Source organism: Bactrocera dorsalis, chromosome 2 (genome assembly GCF_023373825.1).
Source record: "Bactrocera dorsalis isolate Fly_Bdor chromosome 2, ASM2337382v1, whole genome shotgun sequence".
In the NCBI taxonomy this organism is placed as follows: domain Eukaryota; kingdom Metazoa; phylum Arthropoda; class Insecta; order Diptera; family Tephritidae; genus Bactrocera; species Bactrocera dorsalis.
The window spans coordinates 95,839,592-95,857,378 of record NC_064304.1 but is presented as its reverse complement, the minus strand read 5'-3'; positions in this window follow the sequence as shown (position 1 = coordinate 95,857,378).

The following is a 17,787-nucleotide window of genomic DNA, read 5'->3' as shown; positions in this document are numbered from 1 at the left end:
ATATGTTTTAGGCGCTACACACAACGTTTAGACAGACAAAACTATTACACTCTATAGAAACATGTTGCGAGTGTATAAAAATATACTATATATAATTATAATATTCATAATATTACAATTTTGAGCTGCAGGTCTTGCGGTGCTGTCAAATTTTCCTTCACACACTACTGTACATATACTTTTATACGAATTATCATCAGTTGTCGTCTGCTATGCGCAGTTCGTGATACACAATCTGCAATAAGTGAAGAGCTATCGCAATCACTTCGTGGAATTTATGTTCGCGCAACTTAATTACATCGTGAGTAGGCACTTCGTAATACTGAGCCTTTGAAGAGGCCAATTCAGTCTGACGTGGAACTACGGTAGTTTTCACCGAAAGACGAGAATAAATATCAGTCTTTTGGCATACATATTCATACACACAGTCGCATGTTTGTTTAAATACAGTGAACAGCATTTGTATTAAAAGTTACTTATACGCCATGTGTTAACTGATTAAATGTGAATGTATTTTATATGAAATAAACTATTATGGGTTGACAGGATTTCACTTACTTAGCATTACATTCTTAATGTCTTAACGCAGTGCACATTTACATGAATAAAGTTGAAAAGAAGAAGCGTCTATTGTTTGTCTGATTCTAAAGTAATTATATAAAATGTAATGTGTGATAAAGAAGGATATTAACTGGTCACTTATTGACGTAAGCAAGATAAAACGTTAACTACGGCTGCAGCAAAGCTATCAGTTGCATTTCTACGGCATAAAAGGGTATAAAAAGCTTGATTTTAAGTGGTCAGTTTGAATGGTATAGCTTATGGCAGTGTGGTTCGATATGAACTATATTTCGAAGATTATAGCAATGCCTTCAATTTTAATCAGTGCCACAATTTGTGGTACCCTGTCAAATAAGCAAATTTTCCACATAGAAAATTGAGGTAGATTGGTCAGTTGTCTGGCAGAAATATGCTATAGTAGTCCGATCTGAACAAGTTCTTCGGATATTATGGCGATGCTATGGTAAATACTGTTTGCCAAAATTCGCGAAAAGGACTTCAATTCGATTGGTCTAATGTGTAGAAGCTTCATGCTATAGTTGTTCGATATCTTCGGTTCCGACTAATGATGCGTTTAAATTTCAAATCAATTGCTCTAATGCTATAACACTATTTTGCGAATTCGCAGCTAGATGAGTATGGCGAAATCGACGCTGCTTATCACACTCCTCATTTATATACAATATATACTTTAATGGTAGCCGACCTTAGCTGTTGGGTATTGCAAATGTCGTGTCAAACTAAAATAAATCCAAAAAGAATCCTATAACATCCACATATAAACTCGAGAGTGTTCTACAGGCGGCGCTCATGAGCATGTGTGGTGCACTAATGTCCACTCCAACCATGGCACTTAACGCCAACTTGCACATATTGCCCGTGAACGGCGGAAGGTATATAGCTGCGAAAGTTGCCAACAGACTCAAAGAGTCTGGGTTCCTAAAAGAACACGTGTCTGAATACACGGAAATCCTCACCTACTTTGACTTCATACCGGATTACTTGGATCATGAAGTCGCCAAACCGAACTCTGGCAGCTCATTCTCTCCCGGAGAGGGAGTTGTGGCTGAGCTTCTTCTTGGATGGGTCAAAGTTGGGGAAAGGTTGCAGGAGTAGTTTACCATCGGAAGCTCTCTATCAATGAGTTACAGACTCCCTCACTATATCAATGTCTTCCAGGCCGAAGTTGCAGCCATTAAGCTAGCAGTAGATTTACGTTCTGGGCTGATCAAAGAGTGCCTAACCTCGCTATCAACAGCATCGAGTGTATTTGTGATAAGACTGGTATGAATACCAGGCTACAACAGAATCGCGGGAAACTGTACAGCAGATGAGCTAGAAAGAAAAACAACATTCGAACCGCTTTCGGTAGAATGGGAGCGGATCGGGGCTCCCATATCTTCTTTTGCTTCTAACGGCCCCTTGCTCTATAGGCGTCCACGCAGTAAGTCTGGAAATCTTACCAGATGCCAACTGCAGAAGCTATATGGAAGAAGATGAGGTGGAAGCAACTTAATAACATTAACCTTAATAGCAAGTTATTAAATTCACAGGTGAAAACGTAAATATTTTATTACGAGTATACCCACAAAGGAAAGTTCGAAATAGAAAACCCATACAAAAGTTACACATCATATCTTTGTACAGTTATGTAAATGTATCTGCAATACTTGCAACGGGTAAATTAAATTCGCGTCGCTTACTTAAAAATTGATGAGTATTTCAATTCACACACACTTCGCATAGAAATTGCCGGACATAGCATTTATTGCGGTCAGCTTCGCTCCAAATAACACAAAACACCATTTGCCACAGATCCCAACATTGAAATTCGGTCCAGCTAATCTCACATCCTTTGAGAATACATAACTAGCTAAAGCGTGTACGGTACGCAGTTAAACTTCATATTCGATACATTATAACGCATGAAATTTTATATACTTTCTATTATGCATTACAAAGTAGCAGCTCACTTAACACACACACACATATGTATGCACATGTGGTCACTGCAGTTGAGCCACACTCAGCTCGGATCACATCTGTCTGCATATATTTGTATGGATGTATTTGTGCGGAAATAGTCGTAAACACGTTTCAAATGATATCCAATAATCGAACTGTAAATGCCGAGTGACCTCCGCCACACACTTCACACTTGCACATTCCAAATGCTAGATTCGTAAATATTGAATATGGAATGCTGTGAATGTTGTGAATGTTTTGTTGTGGATATTTTGTGCTGAATGGCGTTTAAGTGCATAAAAATGTGAATAACCCCAACATAAGCCCACACAAATCCCAAAGTTCACACAACAACTGAACAGTGAGCGTAAGCGCGAGATTGCATGAGAGGTTGGGAGGGCGAATGTGGGCGAATGGTGTGTGGCAAGTATGCATTGTGGCTGAAACAGCCTGCGGATGTATTCCAATATGCCCAATATGCCATATGTATGCGCGGTCAGCAAATGTGGTAACCCAAAAGGATATGCTCGTTTATTGCAGCGCAAGTATGAATAAGCCTCACTGTGAATGTGGTGGGGAAAAATAATCAAGGGTACGCAGCAAAGGACACAGCGACCCGAATGGCTATGGTGTCAATGTGGGCGATGCACTTGCTGACAGTTTACATAGATAAACAAATAAAGGCAAGTGAGCGACCTACATTTAAAAAATAAACCTGTGTTGTTGTTAGCTCACAACGCCAAAATACCGCTATGTTGACGTATATATGTAAATGTACACCGTTATGTGAACGCGTATTGATCAGTCAATGTGAAAAACTAACAAAAAATATGATATTTTCAACTGTCATTTTTCTATAGGAAATAGCAGAATGGTATAAACTCACGGCATATACGTGGGTTGCTTCTAATATCTCGGAGTTTGGCAACTCAAATTGTTTCGTAAAGTTTGACATTTTTGTCGGCATATGTACATACACAGAACGTTTTGACATATGAGTGCTATTTATGTTATTTACAGTTACTTAAAATATTCATTCGGACAAAAAATGGATCTTAATCGCAAAAATCTTAACGTGATTAATTTTTAGAACTTGTATTACCTCGACAACAGTGCATCGATGAGCTTAATTACATTTTTGGCGATGAAGCTCCATCAAGGACCAGTGTTTGTCGATGCTACGCACAATTTAATCTAGGTCGTAAGTTACTGAGAAAAAATTTACGCCAAGCACCGAAGTTGGTACACTCTTCATCACGATAAATCGAGCCTTCACTCATCGACTTCAACAACTTCATTCTTGAGCACTCCAAATGTCGTTTTGATGAGTCATCTACCGTATAGTACTGACTTGGCACCGAATGACTTCCTTGAATTTCCTCACGTAAAAGATAAACTAATTAACCACTGTTTTCCGTCACCTCAAGTGGCGGTTGATACATTCAAAGGGCAACCCACGTATGTGAGTATTACTTATTATAGACTACTATGCAAAATAGTAAGAGTTAAAAACTGTTTCTAATAGCACAAAAATAGCAAAAGCTTTCCTCGGTCAGATACATTTAATACAATTTTTGACCGTTGTATTGAACTTAAGCTTAGTGGATTCTACAAGCATGGAAAATTCATAAAAATACGTAAAGAGAACCTTAATGATTTCTAACTTCTCTTAATTCTGCAACAAAAGTTGACAGGACGTCTCCTAACAAAGCAAAAGCAGTTGCAATAAATTCGTACAAACCGAATTATATACAAGAAACCGATGAACACAAACATTTCATATTTAGATTTTTGCTGCTCTTAGGTAAAGATAAGTGGCGCGTATAACATTGTTATGTCGTTCCGAGCAAATCTCAGTATTAGCCATTTTTTGCTGATTTTTTTCTCCAAATTCTTCATTCACCAAAAAAAAATCCAATAAAATGTACTTCTTGCCTGATGCCAACTCCCAGCAATATGCGTTTGTTTTTCTGCATTTTACCAACAGGCATTCCAGTCCGAACCGTCAACACGTGACATTATGTGAGACAGCGCTTATTCAGACATATTAACCACCACCCCTAAGCCTTGTCAACCTGTGAGCTGAACACAGCTCATATTGCGTGCTTTTGTATTATGCATTTTTGCTCGCCTGCGGAAAGCGAGCACTCGTTCATAAGCATATGGAGCGTGCTGGCGACATAATCAACTGGCTCTTATGTGACAATATTTGCAACAAGCTGTCACCGCTGCTACAACCAGAAAGCCAATACTCAATATAAAAATATTCGATAAATTTAGTGGGAAATTTCGTAGGGACTCAGTAAGGCACAAAGGTGAACAAAATAAATAAGGAAGGCTGCAAACGTACATTTTATACTCTCGCAACTTGCAGGCAACAAAACTAGGGAAACAACTTAAGGTGCAAAACGTTAACCAGAGGCAACTTTATGTATACATATTCTATATAGTATAACTCATGCGCTGACCGACATATTCAGCATAAGGTTTGTTAAAAAAATTAACATTATTACAGTGGGTGATCTATTTCGGAGTTCCCTAATTTTATAACGAAAAAGCACAGAAACTTCAACTTTAATGGGACATTTTTATTATCATTCGCAAGAACGTTCTTTGGCATTTATTTTTTGAAGAACGTGGCATTATCTGCTGTTCTATCAATAAATCCATGGATTGATGCAAAGTGTAGGAAGTGGCGCCATCTTGATGAAACCAAATTTCACCTAGATCATGAGCTTCAACTTAAGGCATCAAATTGTCCGTTATCATGGCACAGTAGCGGTCGCCATTGACTGTTGCGTTCTCATCGGCATCATTTTTGCAGCAATACGGACCCATGATTCCATCGGCCCTCAAACCGTTATTTTTTTGGATAAAATGGCAGCTTTTGAATCTCTTCAAGTTGCGCTTCGTCCCAAATGCGGAAATTTTGCTTGCGTATGTACCCATTGGGCCAGAAACAGATCTCATCTCTGAAAAAAATTTGGCTCGAAAACTGTGGATCTTCTTGGAAAATTTCTAGAGCGAAGCTATGTCGCTTGGAAAAGCCGAAAATCTTTAATTTTCCACAACTAAATTTAATTTCCATTTACGCGGTTTGAATCGCAACGAATGCTAGCGTAACTCCCAATTGGTCCTTGCAAAATTTCATCATTAATTCGGTTAATGAAGTTACTAACAAAAAATCAATTAATTTTCAGAAATTTACTTATCATAACCAATAACTCAATTTCGCCGCAAAACAAGGCAATTGGCATTTTTAATTGTGCTAACGGAAAAGTTTGTTTGTGTCACGGACACCATCTCTCATGCTCAAGCACCGCCCACTAGTGTCTCTATTCGAAACATGTGCATCCCTCTAACACAGTCACAAGCAATGGCAACAACAAAGCACAATCAAATATGCTAATACGGAAAACGTGTTCGCATTTGTTGACAGGGCTGGGCCTTGTTTATTATTTGCAATTTACATTGTTCTGTTTATCGAACAACAACAACATAGCGGATGAGAGCAGAAGAATATAAACACACTGCTGCTTCCTTCGCTACACTGCACGCTGTCGATAGAGCCATAAAAAGTTATGTGGCACGAAATTAACCTATGGTATATATACTCCATACGCATACCAGCGATCTATTAAGACTTTCCATACGGACTATTTCGACCCAACCAATGCGCGAGTTCATATTTGCCAATAATATGGCGAACAATAAGCATATTAAGTATTGCCAACTCGTTATGAGGTATGGATTTTATGAATTTCTATGGTGTGGCAGCTGTCGTTATATTTTATGTCAGCCATTATTGCCAACTAACACCCCAAGCGCAAGTGTGTGTATATCCAAATATTCGTAGAAGCATATTAAAGAGTGTTATGCCGGCTGTGAAGCAAATACCAGTTGCTGCCTAAAATATAACTAGTCCGCGAAGCTTGTCAATCGATATTTTTCTGCATAGTAAAAACGTAAGTCCTAATAAAAACGGTTTCTTGAAACATTTGTAACCCATAAAAGTCATGCAACTGTATTGAAGTAGTAATAAACTGTTTACCAAAGTCTTATAGTTCACAAGGCGATATACCGAAAGTTGCTTTCAAAAACGACGGTCAGCTACTGGTTGGTCTAGCAGTTTAAACTAGTGCCAAATACTTTATGACTGGTATATAGCTAGTCTATAACTAGTTGATAACTACTATATAACTAACTAACTAATCACTAATTTATTTCACTACAGGGCTGCGAATGAATTCGTCCCATGAGATTGTTGCTCACATTCAATATTTTGCGTTATTAAGTGCGATATGCTCCTCCATTTATTAGGTGCAATAAAAAAGTTCGAAATCCCGTGCGTTTCAAATGGTACCTTCAAGGCCATAATCCGATTACAGCTAATGACTAAGCGAATGAGTTCTCATATATTTTCATATGGATAAATGCCAATGGGCATATGTGATTGTAATACAAAATGATGTGTAATTAATACACAAATATATGTAAATACAACGAAATACAACGAAGTATGTCAGTGCAGCAGTCACGATTAAGCTGATTTATTACACTAAGAGTACAAACTAAAAAATAGTTTTTTATTACACACTCGCGACATGTTGCAACAGACAGTAAAATAGTTTTGTTCATCTGAAACTAATTGAGACAGATATAGAATTTTGCTTATATAAATGAGCAGAATGACGAGACAAGTTGGAATTGGGGTGATCTGCCCGTGCATCTATTTGTCTGTCCCCGCAAGTTGTAACTGGAATACAAATCGAGACATCTTGACGAATCTACGATATGGAGCTTTTAACCAAATTTTACACATAATATTATATTATTTTCTTATATCACTGTGTAGCAATGTGCGCACCACAACCACGTACACTTCTCTTACAGCTGAATTTTAAATTTTATAGGATTCTTTCACTCTCCAGAATCAAGCACCCATGCATCGAAGATATATTTTTTCACAAATACTGCCACTTCAGTCCGAAAATGATTAAAATTTTTTTATAAATAATTGCATTGTGGCGGAACATCTTGTCTTTCCACTTCCTTATATGTATATATTTGTATTTATCGCTCAAAGCAAACAAGTTGATGTTTTTGGAATGCAAAGGTGTACTTAATAGCTTAGAAGTCTACCAAAGATAATTTCAAATCATTTACTTCCAATCTAAATTCACCATTAGTTATTTTAGATGCGTCTAACCAAAGAACAGTACCAAGTATTAGCGTTTTTTAGCAGATTTGTAAGTCATATCGTTTTTATACCCTGAACACATTAAATTAAGTTTGCCACGAAGTTTGCAAGAAACTCAGAAAGAAAAGTTCGAGACTTTAAAGTATTGGCGAACATTTAAATGATCACGGTGGCAAACTGAGTGGACTTAGCCATATCTTCTGTACATCTGTCCTTACAGCTGTTCGACTGTCTGTATACTCGCGAACTAGTCTCTCACATTTTGAGGTATCGAACAGAGATTTTGCACACGTCTCTTTCTCCCCAACAAGCTGTCTTTCGAAATCGTACCACTACAGCATATATGCAGCTGTCATATTAACTGAAGATCGAATTCAATTACTCTTTTATGTGAAAAGAAATTACGAAATTTGACATGGATTAATCCTTAAGAAGAACAAAATTTTTCGAACGAATAATTCAGTCCGGAATTTAGCATATATATAGCTGCCATACAAACTAGCCGATTAATATCAAATTTTTTTTTTAAAACTTATGTTATTTGTGAAGGGTATTATAAGTTTGGTGCAACTGAAGTTAAGACTTTTTCTTGTTATTATATTTGTTTTTCTTGTTATTATATTTGTTTTTCATCTTGCAGGCAAAATATTTTTATAAACTTGTCTCGCATAAAAAAACAGCATAATTTAGTCAAATACAGAAGACAACAGCAATAAACGAAAGTGGAATTTGAAATACTCCAACGCTCTTGATAGGCGTGGGTTTAGACGCTAAAGTAGCTAATCTGCGGATCAAAGCAGCGCAAGCACAAAAAAAAATAGAAAAAATTAGAAAAAAAGTTACATGATAAACATTATTTTAGTATAATATTTGGCGTGTCTTTTTAAGCGGTGTCTTTGTGCTTGCTGCGTCTATCAGACTGCGTGTTATCAGACTTTGCCTTTGCCTTCACCGCTTAAAAAAGCGTTGCTATTTCTGTAAGCAAAAAAGTACAATCGCGCGCTGTGAACGCAGGCTTTTTTGTGTCTCTCTGTGTGGCGTGTGCGTGCAAGTGATTTATTGTTGGCATTTTGCCTTATAAAAATTTCACACCTGCATTTTTGCGCATTGTTTGCCGCAGGCAATGACTCTGCGAGTATCACAATGCTTTGTAGGGGTTAATGACCGCCAACAGCGCGACGCGACTGCACGAAATGCGCAGCGAAGCACTTGAATGCCTTTCAAGTGTTCAAGTAAATAAGTTAAATGTGGAATAAATGGCTTGTTCTCAGCAAGTTTTCAACATTTTTATGCAGAAACTGTAATGTAAAAATTTAATAGCGCATAAATCCGTTGCTTATTGTTGCAATTAATTGCGTATATATTTGAAGATAATCGTGGTCCAAATACCCATTTAATTGCAATAATTTTGCGAGCATAATTGCAATAGTAAATTGGCAGGTGCAAATCGTTGTATTAATAAGCGCTTAATTGCAAAAAACGCATAAAGCTTTTCATGCCCGCCTGCATAATGGGCTGAAAGAATATCATTTAATTGAAAATGGATTTCATTCTACACAGCGAAAAAATCGCAATTAAACTGAATTATGGCCCATTAAATGGCAATGTGGCCAGCGGCGCAAAGGAAAAGTTTACGCAAAAAACGCTGGAAATGGAAATGTGTTTGCTTGTGGTGTCATATAGTCAAAGAGGAAGCCGGCAGAGCGATCATAAATTACAGCTGGCGTGGCAGGCGGCAGTTGCAATGCATACCTTTGGATACAACTAATTATCGTGCACAAATTTTTGTAGCATACTTGCAGGCGCATGGGCATACCAACACCAACGCGCCACAATATGCGCGCAGGCAATTTGTCACGCTTACATTTCTGCGCATTTCTACAAATTCACACACACACACAGAGACGCATACAGTGAATGTCTCATTTGTTGCAGCGAAGTCATAAAATATTCGCATTTGGTATTTAAATAATGCGGCATAAGGTTGGGGTCTCATTATCATTTCAACACGCGGCGGCTGTGGCAGCAGTGGCAAAGTGTGGCATACAAACACACCAAAAGCGCTTAGCTTGAAATAATTGTACGGCAAAGGTAGCATGATATGCAAGAAACGTTCGTGCGGCAAAAGTTGATCCAACGAAGAAGGCGCAGTCGGTGAACTGAGCCGCAAAAGCAAGGACACTCTGCCACTTCGCCACGACCCGCTTAACTTTGCAGTGGCGCGAAGCCAATGTAAATTGTGTTTTGGTATTTCGCAGCATAACGGTAAGCAAACGTGAACAGTGTTGCCAACTTTCATGCAGCAATGCTTGCGCTTGCATTGCACATCGCCAGCAGAAAGAGTAGAAAAGCTTACCTGAATAAATGTAAAGAATTGTTTTTTTTTTCTAACAATATTCTTATAAAATTTATTTTCAAGCAATAAAAAGGAACATGTCCTTTAACTATTGCCACTTTTACTGGTACTTTTAGTTGTTTTCTTTAAAGCCTACATGTTTTCTTCCTAAATAAGCAGCAAATTTCTATTCGAAGTTATGCTATAACCATATATACATATATATACAACGTTTTGTGTCTAAAAAAAAAATATAAATTTTGTCCCAAGCTAGGCAATCGCAAAGTGCCACACTTAAATAATTATCCAAGCTATTAGATTAACAATTAATTTGTCGTGCTGATAACCCTGCGTTTTCGCACTTGGCCTAGCTCAGCGACGAGCTGCGGCTAAATTCTGTCGTTGTTTCTGTTGTTGTTTCTGTTGTTGTTTCTGTTGTTGTTTCTGTTGTTGTTTTTGTTGCTTGTCTGTGTGCTGTTATGAGTGTGCAAAAGATGAAAGCGCAATAAACGTCAGCTCATCGCAGTTTCCGCATATTTGTCTTCCTGCTACAAGCGACAGTAGTCAGTCTACTCCCACGCTCAACGCATAATTTTGTTGATATTAAAACGAATTTCCTTATATGCATATTAATTCAGGCGCGTTGCTCGTCTTTATAGGTGTACCCAGCAAACCCAAGCATTTTTATTAAAGAAATATGGTTACTTGGTTTTTTTGCTCGGAGAAATTTTTTTTTGGATTTTTTTTTTGGTAATTATGGTAGTTTCAGAAAATCTGTTAAACATATGTTGCGTTTATGTGCCATTTCCTTCGACACTTACCATCCAACGCACATGACAAAGCTCCGACATTCCTTAGGAGTCCAGCAGAGCTTCAAGTAACTAGCTTGTGTCTTCAACAATATTACCAAGATAGTTTTTCTGCTATCTGACGCCATTTATCTTAGTCAACCTCACATTATTGTGGTGAACACTATTTTAAACGTATACGCAATATTTGAAATCTTTGCTGGATTGGCATTATTTTCACTAAATTTTATACCAAAGGTGCACGACTAATTCGAAATTAAAAAAGATGTTTATTTTTTCCAAACGGATAGCTCATACACTTGAAAATTACAAACATAATCATCACATCGATGTCTCACGTAGTTTTTGAGTTACAGCCGTTTCAATCTAGCCGCCTAGTTCAATCAGCTAGTACAGTTTCTCTAACTAAAGGGTGATCCAATTAAAGGTATTCTTTTCACCGACCAAGCATGAGTGCTGCCAAGTTGTCATATTATTTTTCTTCAGTTCAGTTTTCAACTTATGATCAACATAATCGACCTACTAAGCGTACTGTTCGCAACACTATCACCCATCTTGAGACCCAGCTTCTATTCTTGGATAATATTCGACCGTGTAGACCACGTCCAGCACTCACTGAAGATAATTTCTTAGCAGCCGTAGTTAAATGTGTACACGAAGATCGTGGAGAGCCGAATCGGCGCCGTTCGCAGCAACTCAGATTGACGTATGGAACGACTTGGCAGATTTTATATTTTAAATTAAAAATGTACAAACTACAGCTTGTGCATGAACCAAAGCCGCTCGAACTTTTCAAAGACATCTCTTCCCTCTATGGTCTCTTGGAAAGATACAAGAAGATCCGACGTTTTCACGCCAAATTTTGTGGAGCGATGAGACCCAATTCTGGCTGAATGGGTATCTAAAAAAGCAAAATTACCGCATTTGGGACGAAAAGTAACCCGAAGAGATTCTAGAGCTGCCATTTCATCCAGAAAAATAACGGTTTGTGAGCCGGTAGAATCATCGCTCGTGAGCTCGGAAACATTTGGTTTCGACAAGACGGCGCTACTTCCCACATACCACATCAATATATGGATTTGTTGAGAGAACACTCCGATGAGCAGATAATTTCACGTTTTGGGCCGGTCGATTAGCTTCCAAGATCATGTGATAGCACACCGTTAGACTTTTTTCTGTGGGGATATGTAAAGTCTAAAGTCTATGCGGACAATCCAGCTTCGCTTCAGACCTTGGAGCATAACATCAAGCGTATAATTTGCTACATAACAGTTGAAATGCTTGAACAAATCATCGACAATTGGACCCAACAAATGGGCCGTCTGAGACGTAGCCGCAGCCAAGATTTGAAAAATACATAAATACCAAAGAATATTCTTTCGAATGATAATAAACATTTCGCTTTAAATTTGATGTGTCTGTTTTTTTTCTCTTTAAAAAAGTAGGAAACCTCGAAATGGATCACCCTTAGTTAACACGTCTATCTCCAAAATTAATTTTTAAAATTTGCTTAAATCCAAGAGTCTTGCAATTTTTTGCCCACAGTAGAATAGGGAATGCTCATTATTTGATTTTACCAGTGTGTGAAGAAACGCTAAAACAGACTTCTTCTCATCCAAGTTTGGTGGAGTTAGCTTTAATGGTTTGGAATATATGCATAGTAGACCAATTGAAGGTGGGGCCACGAGTGATTTAAAAAATCGTGTGTACAGATAATAGGACGAATAGACATTATTTCAACTCGTCCGTTTTCTGATCACTTCTCGATTTGTTTTAGGTAACACAAACAGCTATTGTGTTAAAGAAAATATTATACACTATAGCCACGTGTTGCGTGAATGTAAGGGGATTTTTCCGATGAATTCCACACACAATTTTGTTGGTTTTTATGAAGAGGCAAGTTGAACAATAGTTTCACTCTAAAAAAATTATTTTTTTTTTTTACCTGTTCGTAAACTGTTCGTAAAACGTTAGCTTCAGCCGCATGTTTGTAATTTTTTTCAGTGACATTGAAACTGTACCATTCAGTGACAAAATGTACAACCAGCAATTTGGTAGACACAAAAAGTAAGAACTGGTATGATTTTTGCCATATTATTCGTATAACGAACACGTCACATTTTTCTCAGAATAGAACAAATATATTTCGGTCAATATTACTGTCATTTTATATTAAGGATTATTTTTCTCTTTTTGTTTTGAGGTGCTTTTTCTGCTTTCCGTTAAACTATATTTAAGATTATAAGCGAAGCATACACACATGTTTTAATTTTCAAAAACCAAATGTGTCATATAGAGTTCTTGGTTACAAAAATTTTCAACTTTTTTATTTTTTTAACTATATTTATTATAATATTAAAGTTCATGTGGAGTTAACGACTTTACAGTGACGTAAACTATTCGGTGCCCCACTTTCGGTGATGCACAAACATTATATTTTTCAATTAACAAAATATCATCGAACAAGGCACAATGCTAACGCTTAACTGCGAATTGGGTATACACATTTCGATTTTGCTTAAAACTCCTGCTCCAAAAAATAAGTTAACTAAATTTTCGTTCACAGTAAATGAAGCATAAAATCTATTTATTTCACGGTTATTGGAAAAACTCCAATGCAAACAAATGTGCCTATCGAAATGCGTTCGTGGCTGCTCGCGGCTGTTCAATTAACTAGCTATAAATACGCCTAAAGTTGCTTTAAGCTTTCCAATTAATAAGCTTTTCACTTTAATATTTTTTTTTGCAACGATTTAATAACCGATTTTCACCACTCCAAACACAAATATCAATTGTAAGTGCTTATATGCCAGTTTTTTCTTGTATTTCCTGATGATTTTTAAATGCAAATTCACGCTTCATTGATTCGAATATGCGCACGAACGTTTTTGTTTGTATTGTATTTTCGACAGCAGTCTTTTTTTTTTGCTACTCAAATTGAAATTGTGTTTGTTTTGTTTTTGCTGCTGATGAATTCATAATTGATTTATCGCTTTTTCAGCACATATGAGTGACACACGCCACCACCGCTACCCGCCCAGAACCCCACATTTACCGCTACCAGCGCAGGCATACGTTGGCTACTGTTGCCATTGCGCTTGGTGCTGATAGGCTTCTCAATGTTCGCCCATTCATATTGCATGCCATTCTGACTGATTGCCAAATAATGAAAATTTTAATGGAGTTGAAAGAATTTTTTCAACAAATTCTCTGCTTGCTCTAGCGCTCTCTTTCCCGTTGTTTCTGTAAATATTTTGCTTATATTTGGGGGTACAGCACCTATGCGGAAGGCATATATAGCAATGTATGGCTGTTTTAATGCAGGTGCTTTAAGTCATTTATATACATGTATATGTATGTGTGGTAGCACAGCTTAAAGAGCGCTGTAAATAAAGCTTTTAGCTCAGCATGCTCAGATTTTCTGAAATCTGTTACCACATTTGGATAGCTTTATTGGAAAAAACTAGCACTTACTTTTGTGGATTTGTAAATCTCGAATAAAATTTGCGCTTGCCGAATGGAAATCCATCACTCACTCTTACTATTATTTTTGTCTGTTGTCAGAGCAAATGAGTTGAAGCAAAAAATTGTTTATACAAATGATCAATTTATTTATGAAACATAAAAGAAATGGCCTTAAATAAATAAATATGGCTGTGCTAAATTTTTTATGCGAAAGTTAGGGTATATTCTTTGCAAAAAGTATATATGAAAGTTACTAGAAATTTATACTCTCGCAACATTTGCACAAATGTATAAAGGTTTTGTGCTTCTAACGGTGTTGCAAGCAACTGAAAGTTGTCGAGGTTGTTATTTAATTATATGTATTTATAGACATAAATTATTGAAATGACCAGGTGATATGTTTTCGGATATCAGAAAACATATCGGTTATCATGACGTTCACTAAAAAATGGTTCCTTAAGGGTTTTACGGCTTCAAAAACTCGATGTTTTATTTTCTTATTAAATTTTATAACAACTCCAGAATATTGTCCTCAAGTTAATTTGCGTTCTGAAGAAGTTCTACTATCAACGCGAAGCCAGTATTTTTCTGTATGACTGCCGAAAATGACGTCGGAATGGCTGAGTTTTGAAGATTTTGCTTTGAACATTTCATTACATTTTTGTAAAATTTGTATCTTTGGTATAATAAAAAGTTTAAATAAAATATTTAATATTTTATATGAAAAAATATTGAAACTTTTCCATTGAATATTTCATACAATTTTTGTAAAATTTATATATCAAAAATATTACATCTCAAAGATAATAAAAAGTTTATTTAAAAAGCTATTTTTTTCATACTAAAAAAAAAATTATTAAAATTTGTATATTTGGAAAAATAAAAATCTTAAATAAAATAACTATTTTTATATAAAAAAAAAGTAATTGAAAGTAGACTCTTTTTACACGAGGAAGGCAATGTAAATTCTTAACACTTAGAAAAAGTCGAAAACGGTAAAAATCGCGTCATCGCGACGAGTTGCTATAATGACGTTGCACGAGTTAACATAATTATATTCATTTTTACGCACAAGCAACTTGGCTTTCCTTACTTTTCCATTACCATATACATATGTATGTACTTATATAAAAGTTCACTTGTAGAACTTATACTTGTATACGGCGCCTTCGAGGTGAATGTCTATAAATAATTCATATTTTCTGGGAGTGAAGTTTGGTTATGGCTTATCAAATGCCTGTATACATACATGTTTATATCACGTAACATGCGAGCACCAGCATGTGCATGTGTATGTGCGCCATTTTAAATAATTCATCAAAGGTTGCTGGCATGCTTTCACCTTCAGCTGCGCGGCATTGCGCTTGACGAGCATTTTAAATTTCTTACTTTTACTTGTTCACTTTACTCGTTTATTATTCTTTTCGGCACTCACTCATTCACGCACCCTAATATTTTTCGATGCTGGCAGCGCTGCAGCATACAATGATGTGAAAAAATAAATTTTGCTTTACTTTTACAGGATACAATGTAATATTTGAGATTTTCGTTCGAAAGGCAATAGCTATATAATTGCGGGTTTCGGTAGTAAAATTCCACTTAAATGTAAACAAGTTGAACAACAAATTAATTAAAATAAAAATTAATTTACTATTTATAAATTTTTGTTATATACAAGTGCTATACACAAGTGCTATGCTCGTATTTATGTACCTACAATGGTCATAACTTATACGATATTATTACGTCTCATGCAATGGTATGCCAAGAGCCACTAAATTTATCTATGCACTTGCTAAATTTCTGTGATTCTGGAACCTTATATACGTTTCAATCGTTTCAAGTAAGGCTAGTCTCAGACTATTTTAAGATTTAAATTAACCTCGCACCACAGATTTGAGGGATTAAGCCTCAAACATCATCGTGCTACTCATAATAGGTTAGGTTAGGTTAAACTGGTAGGCCAATAAGCCAAGCATACACCAGTTCTGGTCATTTACGATACCAGAGGGAGTTCAGTTCCTAGGGCCAAGAGAAGCAGTCATCCTTTAGGCGCAAATTTTAACAGACTCTACGGCCTCACTAGAGATACCTTCTCCAGTGTATCATACCATGGGTACCCTAGATGCTAACAGCGCTATTCATTATAAGAATAATTACTTTCTTTTACCTTTTCTGATAATATTATTCGTTTAACCCATTAATCAAGATGATTTCTCATCGATTACACCACTATTTGTTAATACTCCTCAGCTGTTCAAATTCAAATCAACCGAAATTCAACATCTAATTTGCAATTGTATGTTGTTAATATAATGACCGCACCCTTTCGACCCTGACCGCATACAAGGCAATAATGAGGTGTTTGGCAACAAATAAAAACAAGAAAGAACATTAGCTACGGTCGCACCGAAACTAAAATACCCTTCATAGGTCCTTTTTTTATAACATAAGAGGGTGTAAAAAGTTCTTTATTCTTTTTTTGATTGGTCAGTGTCAATGGCAGCGGTATGCTATAGTAGTTCGATCTGAACAATATGCTCGGAGACTATAGCGATGTCTTGAATAGTACGATTTGTCAAACTTCGTGAAGTTACTTTCTCAAATTAAAAAGTTTTCCATACAAGAACTTGAGCTTGATCGGTAAGTTTGTTTGACAACTATATGCTATAGTTATTCGATCTGAACAATTTCTTCGTTGATTGTAGCCATGTCTTAAGTAATCATCTTTGTCAAATTTCGTGAAGTTACCTTCTCAAATAAAAAAGTATTTCATACAAGAACTTGAGTCTTATCGGCAGGTTTGTATGACAAGTATATGCTATAGTTAGGCGACCTGAACTTTTTCTTCGCAGAATGTAGTCATGTCTTCACTAATAATATCTGACAAATTTCGTGAAGTTAACTTCTCAAATAAAGAACTTTTTCATACAAGAACTTGATTTGGAATGATCTGTTTGTATTGCAGTCATCGGCGGTTCCCACAAATAAGCAGATGCTTGAGAAGACAAAAACGTGTGCAAAATTTGCAAAATCGATAACTCAAAAGCTGAGAGACTAGTTCGTCTATATACACACGGATATGGCAAAATCGTCTCAGCTCCTCCTGCTGTATTTTATATATACTTTATATATAGTGTAAGAAATCGCTTCGCAAACTTAATACAACCTCTTGTTGAAGGTATAACAGTAATAAATACAGTAGGCGGTTAAAGCGGTTATGCCTACCTACTGTTTGTTCTACCGTTATTTATTTGGTTGTCTTATTTTGCTTAGAGGTGTACTTGAACGAAATTAATGGGCGCAACGCTGTAAATTTTCATTGGGCATCAAGCGCAGCAGCGATGGCTATCTATTAAGCATGACCAAAACATGTTCCCGTTTCTTGCAATCATTTGCTAAGCGCTTGAAAAAACATTTGCCTACAGCAACGCACACACACACACTTAGAA